This window comes from Ochotona curzoniae, unplaced genomic scaffold (genome assembly GCF_017591425.1).
Source record: "Ochotona curzoniae isolate NIBS_2020 unplaced genomic scaffold, NIBS_Ocur_1.0 contig_4105, whole genome shotgun sequence".
Classification (NCBI taxonomy): Eukaryota; Metazoa; Chordata; class Mammalia; order Lagomorpha; family Ochotonidae; genus Ochotona; species Ochotona curzoniae.
The window spans coordinates 826510-840773 of NW_024466129.1; the positions used below are offsets into that span (position 1 = coordinate 826510).

The 14264-nt window shown below is 43.0% G+C and overlaps 1 protein-coding gene across 6 annotated transcripts in view; it reads left to right on the forward strand.

Moving 5' to 3' along the window:
* DNM3 (dynamin 3) overlaps window positions 1–14264 on the forward strand; it is a 501537-nt gene that overhangs the window by 451810 nt on the left and 35463 nt on the right. The gene's annotated exons all lie outside the window — the stretch shown is intronic.

Genomic DNA, 14264 nt, shown 5'->3' on the forward strand with positions numbered 1-14264 from the left:
AGCGTGTGCTCGTCCGTGCACTGTGAGGATGGACTCACGGCACGACTGACACCCTCCTCCATTGCCGGGGGATGCCTCAGTGGCAGCAAGACATCCATTGTAAGACTGGAGGGGAGGGAACTTGGGGAAGACCCCAGGCCTATTAAACTGCGTCAAAACAATAATAATAAATAAATAAATGAGCAAAAAGTCATCTGGACCAACTGCTCCCCCAATGCACACACACACACAATCGGCAGTACGTGGGGCAGTTGCATTCTCTAGGTGATGGCGGGGTGGTGTTGTTTTTGGCCAGAGGCCTCAGAGACCAGCCAGCCGTTGTGTAAGCACAGTCTGAATTGCAGCTGGCAAGCTGCCTGTTACGAGTCCTGCTCTTCATTATTTTGCCAGTAAGCCGTTACAATGATAAGTTTTAAATTCTTAGTCTACATTTTCTGTGCCATGAGATAATGAAGTACAGAGAGGTAAAGTTCTATCAATCTTCCCCATGGTTTTGTGGGGGGGGACCCTTCATTTCTGTAACTTGGGGTTGAGGTATTGAAATCAGTTGCAGAACTTGTACATTTGCTAAGTTGAAACCAGAGTCTGGATTGAGGGTTAATAACTAAATGGTTTTTCTCGTACTGTTTAAAAAAAAATGAGGGATGTGTGCCTTGGTGTTTTTTGCTCATCATAAGTCTATTCAGAAAAAAAAAGTTTTTAAATCAAGTAGCTCTTGGCAGAAACTCAAAACCAGCATTGCTGGGAAGATATTGAACATCTTTCAAGCATAGGCTATTTGTACAAGCAGTAAGTGCACATTTCTTACGACTGCGGAGGCCTCGTTTCACAGACTTTCATGGAAATATTTCTAGACAATTTCTATGGCTCTTTTCCCTGAGCTCATTTATTTGGTTTTGCTTCAGAACGGAGCATTTTAATGAGCAGTTTTACGAGGCTAACCTGCCTTCTGTAAACTCTAGCACTGGAATCTTGTTGCATGCAACCTTTGCCCTATTTTCCATTAAAACACTAGACTTTCCTATAATCAACTTTATATTATGAGCATGGAGGAAAAAGACTCAACAGAGTTTAGACTGCTGTTCAACCCACTAAAATCAATATGCTTTTGAAATATTTGCTTCGTTCTGTTTTTAAGTTGCATGTTTTTTGGCCACAAATTGCTTTCTTTCTAACATGTTTATATGCGCATCTGTTTTGTGCCTTTACCTAGTCTCATATTACCAAATCCCTCTGAGTAAATGACTCATTGAGCTGTCTGTAATCCATTGAGAAATGCACAGCTTTCCAAAGCATAAAATGCAAACTTTTCTGTCGCCACTCAATCTTGCATATAATTGTCAGTGTTAGAAAATTCAAAACTTAATCACCATCAGACAGATTTTTTTTTAAAGATCTGTTTATTTATTTGCAAGAGAGTTACAGAGAGGGATCTTCCATCCACTGGTTCACTCCCCAAGTGGCCACAACAGCCAGAGCTGGGCTATCCTGCAGCAAGGAGCCAGGAGCCTCCCACATGGGGAACAGGGGCCAAGCCCCAGGGCCATCTTCCTCGTTTCCCTAGGCACGTTAGCAGGAAGCTGGGTCAGAGATGCTGTAGCCAGGATGCAGTCCAGTGCCCACAGATGTGAAGTCTCCAGCATTGTCTAGACTCATGACACCGGGACACCATCTCCCATCATGTGAATTTTGACTCCTTCTTTCTTGTATTTTAATTCAAATGTTTGAATGTAAAACAACTATTGAAAAAACTTTCTTTCCTCTAATCCAAAAAAAGGGGGGAGTCCGAATTTGTTTGATCTTTCTTGTAGATTCCAGTCGCAGTGTCTTAACTTGTGTTCTTGACATCTGCAGAACATTGGGTTTCTCGCTTTGACTGCAGCTGTAGAGCTCCTCCAGGAGCCAGAGTCCCTGGGAAGGTGTAAGCCGTAGAACAAGGGGGCCGTTGTCGGGCAGCACACCGGCCTCCCTGCTTGGTCCTGCATTCCAGCCACACTCGCCTTTTAAAACTGGATTGCAGATGGCTGGTGGCTCCTGCGATGCCTGGCTCTTTGTCTGCCCTGCTTACACTCAGTCAGTCGTCCTCATCTTATAATCCTTTTGGCGTTTACTTCTTAGGACAAGGAGGGCAGTCTTTGAAAGAGAGTGAAGTAAGTTCATGAAAAAGTAAAGGAAATTTACTTCACACTGTGGGTTATAAACTTGGGGAACTCATTAGTCCCAGAAGGTGGTACTGGCAGGAAATGTAAATGATTCAAAAACCTTTCAGCCAAACTTATGAATGAGAAGCATAAATGGCCACTAAAGAGACGGCAGTTGCACCTAACCTGTACTCCAGAAATCAGACAGCTGGGCAAGCCCTCCCACGGGGCATCCCTTGAGAGCTGAGTGAGCCGAGTCCGGTCCGTGGTGGGATTTTAGAGCATCCCGTGTCACCTCTTAGCTTGTCCTCACTCTCACCAGGTCTCAGAAGACCCTTCCAAGTCTGCTGTGTGATAGGCAACTTTTACAACAAACACGGAAGGAAATCTTCCAAACTGTTCCCCTCCTGTCCCCGCATCGGCCTCCCCAGTGCAGTCACAACCGCTGGGGAGTGTTGACGCCTGTCCAGTGGAAACTAGCTGAGATCACATTTGGATCTTAAGACATGGATACTTTCTCTTATGTAAGTCACATCCTTTTTCCTGGGAATGTTTAGGCGTGAGAGCAGAAATGGCAGTTTTAGTTCATCCTGTGTTCTATCCCCAGTAGAACCTTCAATCAGTTCATTCCTTCTGCTTTTCTCGGACTTGTTAGGGCCTCGCCAAATGGTGCAGTTAAGCAAATGCAGGTGTTCCAGGATTCAGTTCATACCACTTAAGGCACAAATTCTGAGGGTGGAGACCAGATATTTGTATTCTTTAGAATCATCCCAGCGGATTTTCCCAGCATCATGTTGAGACCCTGGCCTGCCAGGGTGTGGTAGGTTGTCCCTCGCTTGAGCCTCTTTCTTGGCATCCTTCCACAGTGGCCACCCACTCTGCAGGTTAGATGTCTGTTAGTGTCTATGGAGAAGCTCACTGTTGTAAAGAGCAACACAGAATCTCTCTTCTCCTTGTGTCCTTTCAAATGTGAATTCCCGGTGAAAGGAGTCTTGCAGTGAAATTGAGCCCTTTGTCAGTCAGTGATTGTGCTACCCCGCACATCCATGACCTTCATTTGATATTCACCTGGTTGTTGATTAGGCTAGCTCTTCCTGTCAGGGAGACTCCCATTTGGGAGACTGTTGAAGTCAGCCAGAAACACATGCGCAGTATCCTCTCATTTCAGCACAGCTTCCCTTTATACCCTACCTTTACAGCTTTCAGAGGAAAAAGTCTGTTTCATCAACAAAGCACACTGAGTGCCAGTTGCGTGCAGTGCATTAACATACATTGTAAACGGCCTGCGGGAAGGGTGCAGATTCAATGACAAGGTACCTTTAAATGAACTTTGAGTGTGTAGGAAGGACTGATCAATTCAGGTTGTTACCTAGAGAATGAGCAATGGGCAGATTCATGCAGTCAGATGTTAGGCAGAGAAACGAGCCTCGAGACCGAAGGAGCCATGAATGATGTGGTATGTTAATCTGGGCAGAGGGGGTGGCCTGGAGTAGCTGGCATGTGGCATGGAAGGCGGATCTTTCTAAATATTTCTCCTTTACCAGTACACAGAACCTCATCCGTTTTTTCTATCATTTCTAGTGTCGTGGATCTTTTGTCTGCTGGCTCCTTTTTAAACTTTGTGTATATAAATGTCCTCCTTATCCTAAAAGAAACAGTTTCAGCCCTGACATCTTGATGAATCACATGCTATTTCCTTTATGGATCTGCCGAACTCTCAGGATAGGAGTTACATTTTTCTTTCACTCCCCTTTTCCACAATGTCCACCTCACCCTTCTAATCCAGCTCCAGCCCGTCCCCGTAGAGGCTTTGGCAAGGATTTCCAAATCATTCAGACAAAAGCCCTCAACAGTCTTCATCCTGTTTGGCTTCTTAGCAACACTGGGCATTTTGCCCAAAGGATTTTTTTCTGGAGAAGCCTGCGGTGTTAAATAGTGTGTGAATGCCTCCTACCCCGCTTTTCCCACTCACTGGTCTCCTGTGAGCCACTTTCTCCACCTCCAGAAACAATAGATCTCACCAACACCGTGCCTTGCTTGCTTGATTCCCACTAAAGCATTTACTCGACCAGGCACTACACTGCACACGTGGATGAGGGTGTGCTCCCTGCACTTCCTGTTTCAAAGCAGCCATTGCTTGCACCACTTTCCGAAAGGCTGTGAGCTCTGCGTGTTTTGCCGTGACTTCAGTGTGCCATCAGTACTCCCTTTTCATCTATTCCACCACGGTTTCCTCAAGCGTAAGGAAATCAGTCTCCCTGCCTGGGTCGCCTGCCTCTGTTAGGACGCCACCCTGTCACTATTCCGGGCTGGAAGTCTGAGCATGCTGTTTCATTCTTGCTTCTCGGTCAGTTTAGAACTCAATCTGGCACTGTCTTCTGAATAGTCTTCCTTGAAGAAGCCTTAAGAGACACTCACCTGTCCAGCTTTGTCACCCACTTGCGCCGGACATTTACCCCTCCCACATAGTTTATTACTGTGGACCGTCTTGCATCTCCCTGCCTGATCTCACCATCCTTACATTCAGCCCACAAGGAATGACCCTAGAAATATTGCTGAAGCAATTGGGGCACATCTTTTCTGATGGCCTTTAAAAGCCCACCACACCCCGCTTCATCTCTTTGTCCTGAATCAAATTCGCTGCAGAATGCTCATTTCATGATTCAACCCTGTCTTTCTGCTGGGCTTTCTTGCTACCATGACCTCCCAATGTTTTCCCAAACACATCAAGTTCCTTTCCACCTTAATTCCCTTCACCCCCCCCCCTTGAAACCTGGGTGCTTTTGTCCTGTCTGCGTGCTTCACTACAATCAGATCGAGTCGCTATGGCTTAATCTGGCTCCCGAAACTTCTGCAACTCCCTCCTGTCTTGGGAAGCCAACACATGGGAAGGCTGAGCCATGGGCCGTTTCACACTGTTCCACCTTGTTTCCTGCTTGTCAATCAACTCCTAAACAGTTGAGTTTGTTAGGAGCACAAGTTGCACCGCATTCCTCCCTTGATTCTCTTGGGAGAACTGAGACATTTCTCACCATACTTTAAATGTTTAGCATATGACATGGGTTGACTGTAATTATTTCTTCTCCATTTGACTGGCTTAGAGCCAAACTACAGGCCAAATGCTGCTTTTTTTTTTTCTTTTTAAAGCATCAATAACAAATTGTAAAGGGTGGGGGAAGGGAAATGGAAGAGAAATCTGTAGACTGAAGTAGAACAAAGAGAGTTACCTGCCAGTAACAGTAGTCATTTGTTTTCTAAGTCAAATACATAAATTTAAAAACATTTCCCCCCAAAGGACAGGTCCGGTATAGAGTGAACACAATAAAATCCATAGCTGTCATGAGTATTTCCGAAGTGATAATAATACTATAGCAACATCCTCTAAGCATTCTTGCCTCAGAAATGTATGCTAAACCTTCTTGGATAAAAATTTGGTGACATCCGGGATTTGCCTCAAAACTATTGGGAGAATGTAAGCAGGACAAGATTGGTCATTGTTGAAGCCAAGTAATGACCATCGAGAAGTCAATTGATACTTCCCTCTGTACTCCTTGTGCTTTTATACACATGAGGCATTCTTTCCTTGGCCGTCTTGCTTTTCCTCTGTGTAATGGGATGGTGTTCCTGTGGGCTCTTATAAAGATAGCAGCCACATTAGAGTCCATCATGAAATGCCTGTCTCAATGTGCAGTCAGCCGTATGGGCCTAGTACAATGGCTCAATTGGCTAATCCTCCAACTTCAAGTGCCAGGATTCCAACGGACATTGGTTCATGTCCTAGCTCTCCACTTGCCATCCAGCTCCCTGCTTGTGGCCTGCGATTGCAGTAGAGAATAGACCAACGCCTTGGGACTTTCCATCCATGTGGGAGACCTGCAAGAAGCTTCTGGCTTCTTTGAGATGAAACATTGTATTATCACCTGTTTGAACAGTGAGAAAAAGAATAGGCATAAGAAAAATCATATCACAGTGTTGTTAAACCTTACTGTCTTCATATATTAGATACATCCCTTCTTCTGTATTCTTCCTAAAAATGAGAGAATACTGTCTAACATTTATTTAATAATTGTGTATCACAAACTCTTTTGAATTTCTATACCAGCTCTTTATTTAATCCACAAACCAATCATTTGAAGCTAACAGTAGTAATAGTAGTAGTATCCTAACTCTACTTGACAGAAAACTGAAGTACCCAGGATTCTACAGGTACTAACTGGTAACCGGTAGCTAACGTGGGCATCTCCACGTCATATCATATGTTCCCTCCTTATGCTTTTGTTTCAAAGACTGTTGTGTAAAGATCCACTGAGAAGGCATTTATCTGTGAAGGCCTGATAGCCTAGTGGCTAAAGTCCTCGCCTTGCATGCACCGGGATCCCATAAGGGCGCCAGTTAGTACAGTGGCTGTTCCACTTCCCATCCAGCTCCCTGCTTGTGGCCTGGGAAAGCAGCAGAGGATGATCCAAAGCCTTGGGACCCTGCACCCACGTGGGAGACCTGAAAGAAGCTTCTGGCTCCTGGCTTCAGATCAGCTAAGCTCTGGCCATTGTGGCCACTTGGGGAGTGACCAATGGATGGAGGAAATACACAGAGAGAAAGATCCTCCATCCATTGGTTCAAAAAAAAAAATCATAGAGTTTCTTCCTCGAGCATGTATTTTAAGTCAGATAAAGAAATTAGAATGCAATCTTTACTTTTTAAAAGGTTTTTTCAATCCAATCTTCCAGTTATGAATTCTCAAAGTCAGATGCGACGTAAGTTGTCTACCTCATTTGCCTAAATTAATAAAAATGATTAAATCATGAACATTTAACTATATATCAGTCATCATGTCTGTGTGTTTCCTGAGTTCTTTGGTGATGATTCAACTAACCTGCCCTATAAAATATAAAAAATACTGACGTAACTACTGCTAAGAGGATGGTAAGTGAAGACCTGGAGAAGCTGAGAAGCTGCTTCAACGTCCCTAAAGTCGCAAAGCTGATAAGTGACAAAGCCAAGATGTAAATGTAGACCTTCTGACGTCATATTCTTGATTTCTACTCTACTTTGCTCAGACAAAAGTAGCTTGGACATTAGTATATTCTGCTGCTTAAGTCAGTTTTTTTTTTTTTAACTTGCTTTGATAAATGCTGCCTATGTATGATAGAAGTGTTTTCTTTATAGCTTCTTTGACTTGGGAATTCTTCACCAGACTCAGTAGAATTGCAGTTCATAGAAATATAGGAACTGTAAATCTGCAGAGTTTATAAGATGGAGGAATTACCTTTCAGAATTAGGATTATACATTTATTTTACTTCCCTTTAACTTTTGATCCAACCTAGTGCCTTGATATAATGATTCTAAGCCCTCTACAAATATATGTCATCTGCCCTTTCTGTGTTATGAAATCCCAGCCAAGTGTTCACAGACTGGAGGATGGGAAGTCAACTACTTTACCTATGGGCCATCTGTGCGAAAGTCAATCACACGCCCTCACATAAACACTGGGTTACCAAACCACCCGTGACCCAGCTGGGCTCACACAGAAAACTAGCCAACAGACTGCTCGATACTCACCCATATTTTATCCATTTTCGTTTCATGGAGATTTTTCTCTTTGAAAAAATTCCATTTCCCATTTTGCTATCCCAGCTAAGTGTTTTGCTTTTGTTTTTGTTTTCACTTAAAAAAATAAACTTAGGTAGTTTTGTATTCATTGACTCAAATTTCACCTCATTTTAGGAAAAGGATTTTCTTCATAAGAAAGTTAAATTTTAAATAAATAGGACTGTATCTCCCAATAGGTAACACTTGAAAAATAATTTTAGCCCTTTCAAAACTACATTTATTTGAAAGAGTTACAGAGAAAGAGCAAGAGACCAAGAGAAAGAGAATTTTCCATCCACTGGTTCAGTCCCCAGAGAGCCACAACAGCTGGGCTGAGCCAAACCCGGGAGCTTCATCCAGGTCTCTCATGTGCAAGCAGGGCCTATCTTCTTGTTTCTTAGACTCACTACAGGGATCTGGATTGAACTGGAGCAGCCAGGACTCTAACCAGTGATCTTTTGGGATGCCAATACTATAGACAACAGCCTGACCCATGCACCACAGCACCAGCCCTAAGCAGGGATTGTTTTTAAAGAAGCTATTCATATTTTATAGTACACAAACTCAGTATATAGAGATTTCCCCAAAATAAATATTAATAATTTTTATAAGACTCATCAGTGAGACTGTTTAAATACCAACATTGTATGTTGTGTTTGGAATACTTGCTATGAGAATGCATTCATGAATTTATATAATATATATAGCAGTAGAGCTTTTTAGATACATTAAGATCTGAGTTAGGACTGTTATTTCTGGGAAGACTACAGCACAGGATATATAAATTTTCCAGTTTCTCTGAGACTGCTCAGTAATAGACAAAGCAGTTGTTTTATGCATCTTTTATACAATGTAATGGCTGTCTGTTGTAGGAGGTTGGTCCCCCACCCCCACCCCCTGTTACTCCAAGTTTCTGTTATTCGTGGCTGTCGTCAACCAACTTATTTATTAGGGATTTAGACATAGGCTCACACCACATGAAAATAAACATGCTCTGTCAGATGGTTTGGGGCTGAAAAGTAGTTAAGAAAAAAAAAAGATGCAGAGCTATGTCAAAGCCATCCAGTTAACCATTAAATGCTTGCATGGCTGCCTCCTGTATTGGGATATCTGCATGTGATACCTGGCCCAGGTCCGAGTCCAGCTTCCAGCCAGTGCCACCCTGACAGGCAGTGGGGACGGCTCAGGTGGCTGGGTTCCTGACCCTGCATGGAGTCCTGGGTCAACCTCCTGGCTCCCAGGCTCAGCCTGGTCCAACCCCACGGGGCCTGCATTTAGGGAGTCAACCAGCAGACCTGGCATCTCTCCATCATTGCCTCTTTCTGCCTCTCAAAAAAGTAAATATCAAGGTTTTTAATTTTTATTAAGTAAGCACTTATAGTATCTTAGCTTTGTAATGTTTATTATGATGCTGCTTAGAAATGAGATGACAGTAAGAGTGATACAGAGGATTTAAAAGGTGGTAACAGGTGAAAGGAAGAATGTGGGAAGAATGCCGACAACGTGCGCATGCAAAGTTCGACGCCCTGGTCCAAGATGCTTCTGGCAGATGCAGGTCCCCTCTGTGCCCACATGTGCAGCACGATCATGGCTCAAATCTTCAGACCTCCTTCACATGGGATGTGGATCTTGACTTATCCTGGCCATGCAAAGAAAAGGCTCTGAGGGAAGAACTTGGTTCGAGGAATGCAAGTGTTGGCTCACTCTTCCCAGCTCTCCAGAGTTCAGTCCCTCTGCCTCCTTTGGAAACAAGAACTCCACCCCCTAGGAAGTGGTCCCTGCAGTGCTTGTCTTCATTTAGTCCTCAGTATTTGTTAAGCCCCTGTTTTGTGCATGGGGCACTGTGTTAGGTACCGGAATAAAGGAGTGTAGGGAAGGGGAAGGAGGAAGGAATGTTCTACTTCCTGTCCAGCTCCTGCCAATGTGCCTGAGACAAGCAGCAGAAGATAGCCACGTGCGTGGACCCCTGCCTCCCCCATGGGCCATGTGGATGAAGCTCCTGCTTCCCGGCTCCAACTGCAGTCATCTGGAGAGTGAAGTTGTGGAGAGAAGACCTCATTCCTCCTCTCCCCTACTGCCATAACTCTGCCTTTCCAATAAAGAAATCTTTACCAACGACTTTCCCAGTGGGTGCCTCCCACTGCAGAGGAAGCACTCAAGCTCTCGTTTTCAGACTTTTTTTCTGTCTCTCACAGTCTACCCCAGATACTCAATCAATACTGATTGACTGTTAAGTAAAATGTCTGTCACAGGAGCCAGTCTACACCCTACCCTCTCTTCACGGGCGCTTGGGGGTGCATCTCTCATATAGTTCTGCACGTTTAGCTGGGTACCTTAATTGCCTCAGTAAATTAGAAGTGAAATTGGGAGCAGAAAAGGTTTTCATTGGAAACATTCTCAATCATGTAGACCTGGGAGCTAGGAAAGCCCAAGACGCTTACCGTGGTAGTCATGTTTCATCCTGAGACATGAACCTCAGTGGCATTTCTCTGTTCAAGGCAACACAGAAATACTGAAGATTAGGTGCTTTCAAAAGATACAGGTGATGGTTCTCTGAAAAATTCACCTGTGAAACCTACAGACGCCTGTCCACGGCTCTGCAGTAGCATGCACATACTACTGCAGGATATATTTGATTTCTGCTCTTCCACACTTCCTTAGGGAGTTGTAGTCATCAGCTTATTGCGATGATTTTAGCACTCCTAAGATAAGCCTGGTGATGTAACTAAGAAACATACAGAAGGAAAACCAAGCAGATAAAGACCACAGTTCATGTGCAGAATGCTTCCAACATGGTGGGACTCAGCTCTGACCGGACCCTTCCCTTCACTGGCCTTCCAAAGCAGCAAGCCTTTGAAAGGAAACTGGGGCATCAACCTTTGTAAAATGGCCTGTTTCTTAAATACCATACAGATAATTTTGTAAGAAAAATAATTGCATAAGAAGCAAAGTTATGCTAATTTTTATAGAAGCAACTGTAGACATACATGCTGTGTTGCTATTTTCAAATGTTTAAAATTGAATTATGCTTCCCAAAAGCTATTTAGAAGAAAATTGCATCAGGAATGCCAATCCATTGTGTTTTTCAAAAGAAAGCTGTTTTCTACAATATTACTCACATTTTGTAAACAGCATCAGTGAACTGCACATAAAAGGTTAAATGTTTGCAGACCATTCTTTTTGCCTCAAAGATCAGAGACAAATTACTATTTTTATTTTATATTCCCTTGATGAGGATAATGATAAACAGCTGTCACTTCAGCGCTCAACTGCAAAGAATCCTACTACAATCCTGTAATTTAAACAAAGAAAAAATACATAGTCATGCATAGGATACAAGCAGAAAAGAGCCTGAGAGAGAATTTGGTTGGAACTGGGGTTAGAGAAAAGACAGTGTTTTGCCGACATAATTACTTATTTTTTTAAATCCATCTCTATACATTTTTCCCATTCATCTTAGACATATTTGGGAAGAGGCAATTACTGCTTTTGTCTGAAATCAGAGCAGGAATTTTTTTTCTGCTGCTGACTCTCCTGCTGGCCATTGTATTATCACAGTAGCTAGAATTTGAATGTGACCACATGTCTGCTAGTATTTCCACAAACTAAAGAAAATTTCAAACAGCTTTGCTGGTTATTTTGGAATAATTGATTTTTTTTTTTAATGTTGAGAATTGAACCGGTATCCTCTATTCACTCTGACACTTTACTTATTAACAGCATGGCTTCCAAAAGTGGAAAACCAGTATCTTTTACATATTTTGATTTGCTAAAAAGTAAAGCAAGACTAAACATTATGAACAGTGTGAAACAGGGAATCTTAGTATTTCTATATGAAAGTATGGATATGGATTTAATTTTCCTGCTATGTTATATTCTGGTAGAGTTGTTTAATATATGCTCTGTATTCTTCTGTTCTTTTTTTAGTTCAATCGCTTAATTCTTTTTTTTTTTAATATTTATTTATCTTCATTGGAAAGTCAGATTTACAGAGAAAGGAGAGACAGAGAGAAAGATCTTCCATCTACTGGTTCGCTACCCAAGTGACCACAACAACCGAAGCTGAGCTGATTTGAAGCCAGGAGCTTCCATGCGGATGCAGGACCCAAGGTCCAGGGCATCCTCCACTGCTTTCCCAGGCCACAAGCAAGGAGCTGGAAGGGAGGTAGGGCTGCCGGGCTACGAGCTGGCTCTTGTATGGGATCCCAGCACAAACAGGAGAGGACTTCAGCCACTAAGCTACCATGCCGGGCCCCAATCACTTAATTCTTACAAATAATTGTGCTCCAGTGATATCTTTTACTTAGAGACTATTCTTAAATGTGTTATTTTATCTGATTTGCTCTATTATGGATGATTCATTATTTCATATGACTTCCCTTTTTTTTTTTTAAATACCTGGATACCTACACTGAAATAAAAAGAAACTAACTGAAAACCATGTTTACTTCTATCTGTGGAACAGCTCTCAGAATTGCAAGGCAGTGTCTTCAGTTCACCCCCTTAGGTTGTGTTGCGGATTTGCAGTATGGAGTACTCAGTGAGTGCTCAGTGTCCACTGCAAGTATCGTAGGTTGAATCTGCAATGCTGTCACCACATTGCTAAAGGCAGTAATAACATTAAGAATGTTTTGGACTGGATAGTGAATCCCATTTTATGGAGATTTGTGGTACTTTATATAGACAGATTGCTTTACACAGCCATACATCATCTTTTTTTCATTTATGTACATGCTTTCTTTTTTAAAATATTTTACTTATTTCTTTGGAAGGCAGAGTTACTAAGAAAAGGAGAAACAGAAAGGGAGAGATCTTCCATCCACTGGATAACTCCCCATGGGATGGACAGCACTGAAGCCTGGAGCTTCTTCCAGGACTCGCATGTGTGTAGCCAGGGCTAAAACACTGAGCCATCTTCCGTTGCTTTTCACAGGCCACTAGCAGGAGCTGGGTCAGACATGGAGCAGGTGGGACACACGCTGGTGTCCACATGGGGTAACGCGATTGCAGATGGAACTTCTCTGGCTACACCATGTGCCAGCCTCTATGTACATAATTCTGTAGTCATTTTATTCGTGCCATTATTATGAAGTAGTAGCAGCTCCTAACCCATCAACTTGGAGTTTCCTGATTTCTGGTTCCTGTAACAAGCAGCCAGTCCTGGAGACCCTGAAACTTGCCACGGCAGCTCCTTTAACACTGGTGACACCATCTGTAGCACTCACTTCTTGCCTCACTCCCATGCACCGCACTATGTTAGGTGCTAAGAGAGCAAGATGAGATTCCAGAGTCTGAGGGGAAGAAGCACAGAACTAGGCCGTATAGTAGCTAGAGGGAGTGAACGCAAGACACAGATGAAGCACAGAGAAAGGAGTACTGGAGGGCCCAAGAACCCAGGAGAATTTCTGGGCGAAGTGAGAGTCGGCAGAGCCTCAAAAGAGGACAAGTCTTCACCAATCAGCCAGGTGTGATGGGAAGAGGGATTCCAGGAAAGTGGAATAGCTGGCAGGAAACCTTGAGATGTACCGTAGATGTGTGTACATGTATGTATATACTCATACATGTGTAGGTTGTATAGTTTGATGACTCGAGTTAAATATGTGTTAGATCCTAGTTTTCACATGAAATGTTACATGTGTTGAGAGTCAAGCAGCGTTCTGTTATTCCCTGAATATCCAGGAATGAAGGAAAGTAACTAACATGTAGTAAGCACGCAGGAGGCCCACCACTTGGTCATTTCATGAACATTATCTTGATTAACTGCCGCATTTTGAAGTTGAAGACGCTGAGTCTCAATCACATTAGGGTACCAGAGTGTGGCCAGATTGCACTTAAGGTGTTCACATCCATAAACATTACCCTTCCAGTGACAAAGCAGTCACCGCTGCCTGAGAACTTGGGCACAGTGTGGCATGTGGCTTTCATGCCCCAGAAGCAAGCTTGGGAACATGGCTGACTTCAATGCTAGAATGGTCCTTTCGCCTATCACCCATCACTTTGTAGTCTTAGCTTTTTAGCTACTTACCGTAAACTAATAATAAAAACAAAGAACCTCAAGATGACTCAAAGACCATTTGAAAAGAAGTACAACAATCCAAGAGCTGTCATTTTAAATATTGTCATCCTCAACCTGGTGTCACAGTAGGAAGCCTGGTCAGTATCCTTGCTCCCTGATGGGCTCAGGACTGGGATGTGCCCCTTGGCTTTCAGCATGAGCGTCTTATTTTAATGTTTTTGAAACATTAGATATTTCTGAATGAATGAAGCCTATATAAACGATTTGAACCCATTTCTGTTGTGCTGTTGATTCTGCAGCCTATAGACCGGCCTTTCACGTAGTGTGTTGAATCAGAGGAAAGGCCACCTCACTTACAGATCCAGTTCAGCTGCTTAACCAAGTGCTTTGCCTAGAACTGATTGGAAGATTGAAAACCTGGCAGATCAAAGTATGTAAAATTCCAAAGAGTAGTACTTTAATGTCCACATTGGAAGCAATAAATTATTTCCCCTTTTTAAATTTGTAATTAAATCTT